Source organism: Chiloscyllium punctatum, unplaced genomic scaffold (genome assembly GCF_047496795.1).
Source record: "Chiloscyllium punctatum isolate Juve2018m unplaced genomic scaffold, sChiPun1.3 scaffold_213, whole genome shotgun sequence".
In the NCBI taxonomy this organism is placed as follows: Eukaryota; Metazoa; Chordata; class Chondrichthyes; order Orectolobiformes; family Hemiscylliidae; genus Chiloscyllium; species Chiloscyllium punctatum.
Window position 1 is genome coordinate 450001 of NW_027309947.1, and position 2500 is coordinate 452500.

Sequence of the window (2500 nt, forward strand, 5' to 3'; positions counted from 1 at the left end):
ACGCACCGCAGCGACGGAGGCAGGATCACCGCCACCATGTCGCCCGCCTAGTATCACGAGGCGTGCAGCAGCTTTGCCCTAGGAAAAGCAGAGGCGGGAACGGGCACCGGCCATCGGTTCGGCAGCGTCACTGACGCGTGCACGTGGCGGCGTGTCGGCGAGCGGACTTCCTGCGAGGAGGCGGGGGCGGCACTCGCCCGAGCAGACGCCCGCCCGGCCCAGCCACCGCCGAGGTGGACTGGGAGTCGCGGCAACGGCTCGTCATACTCGTTCCCACACTCACAGCGCAGCTTGCCCGCAAGCCACCGACCACCGATCGACGCCAGGCGCCCCGACCGAGAGCGGGATCGCTCGTTCGCCCTGCTGGCAGTTCGCTGGGGATCACTACTGCACGGAGCTCGGAGACCGACGGGCGGCAACTCGAGAGTCTTTAAACCACCACCCCCATCCCGCAAGTGCAAAGAGGCTGTATACGCACAGACGGGTGAGGGGAATAGGTACCCCGTCGGGTTTGAAGGGAGCGTGACTAGATAGCAACGATGTAAACCCAGCCGATTTGGGAGCGAAAGACCGGCGCCTGCATCACCGGCTTCGTTTCCCGTGGCTGGAGAGTACACCGAAACCCTCCGTCTGTCGCGAGCTCCCGACGACGCGGTGCCGCCAAGCAGCAGGGCCGGACCTGGTGTGGCTCCCCTCGTCGATCACAGACCGGTCGGCACTACTGACGAGACGGTGGAACGGGCTTCGCCCCTTGTGACGAAGGGTGATGCGAACCCGCCCGCCCGCGTGCGTTCGGGGTGGACTCGGCAAACGGAGATTTGAAATCGGAAAGTGTCCTCCTGCCCCGCGCAGGTAGGCGCCCAACAGTTGTGGGGGGTTTGGCGGTGACCACGGCTGCAGGGCCTGCTACCCCGACGAGCTCTCCTGCTGGCCCCGAAACCACCCTCGCGAGACAAGTTGAAACGGAAACGGGCGTACCCCCAAGCCGACGATCCTTTCTTATTTGTTACTTTTTTTTTCACTTGCTCGAGTTGTGGCGATTTGGCGGTGACCACGGCTGCAGGGCCTGCTACCCCGACGAGCTCTCCTGCTGGCCCCGAAACCACCCTCGCGAGACAAGTTGAAACGGAAACGGGCGTACCCCCAAGCCGACAGAGATCCTTTCTTATTTGTTACTTTTTTTTTTCACTTGCTCGAGTTGTGGGGGTTTGGCGGTGACCACGGCTGCAGGGCCTGCTACCCCGACGAGCTCTCCTGCTGGCCCCGAAACCACCCCCGCGAGACAAGGTGAATCGGAAACGGGCGTACCCCCAGCCGATAATGATCCTTTCTTATTTGTTACTTTTTTTTTCACTTGCTCGAGTTGTGGGGGTTTGGCGGTGACCACGGCTGCAGGGCCTGCTACCCCGACGAGCTCTCCTGCTGGCCCCGAAACCACCCTCGCGAGACAAGTTGAAACGGAAACGGGCGTACCCCCAAGCCGACGATCCTTTCTTATTTGTTACTTTTTTTTTTCACTTGCTCGAGTTGTGGGGGTTTGGCGGTGACCACGGCTGCAGGGCCTGCTACCCCGACGAGCTCTCCTGCTGGCCCCGAAACCACCCTCGCGAGACAAGTTGAAACGGAAACGGGCGTACCCCCAAGCCGACAGAGATGCTTTCGCTCCTGTTACTTTTTTTTCACTTGCTCGAGTTGTGGGGGTTTGGCGGTGACCACGGCTGCAGGGCCTGCTACCCCGACGAGCTCTCCTGCTGGCCCCGAAACCACCCTCGCGAGACAAGTTGAAACGGAAACGGGCGTACCCCCAAGCCGACAGAGATCCTTTCGTACTTGAACCAACACAAAGTTTGTCACGTTTTATTTTTACGAGTGATCGACCGTCAAGATTTGTCTCTGAGTTTGCTTAAGGTCTCTCCCTCGCCAGAGGAAAGCCACCCGGACCGCACATACACTCCCCACCTTTAGCAGCAGCCACCTGCACGCCGGCGTGCGGGCGGAGCAGGGTGGCGTGAAGCTGTGGGGAGCACCAGCCTGGTGCGGCCCGCAGAGACATACATCTATTGGTTGAAAAAAAACAGGGCGCCCAAGAGGCGATGCGTGCCCCAACGCACCGCAGCGACGGAGGCAGGATCACCGCCACCATGTCGCCCGCGGAGTATCACGAGGCGTGCAGCAGCTTTGCCCTAGGAAAAGCAGAGGCGGGAACGGGCACCGGCCATCGGTTCGGCAGCGTCACTGACGCGTGCACGTGGCGGCGTGACGGCGAGCGGGCTTCCTGCGAGGAGGCGGGGGCGGCACTCGCCCGAGCAGACGCCCGCCCGGCCCAGCCACCGCCGAGGTGGACTGGGAGTCGCGGCAACGGCTCGTCATACTCGTTCCCACACTCACAGCGCAGCTTGTCCGCAAGCCACCGACCACCGATCGACGCCAGGCGCCCCGACCGAGAGCGGGATCGCTCGTTCGCCCTGCTGGCAGTTCGCTGGGGATCACTACTGCACGG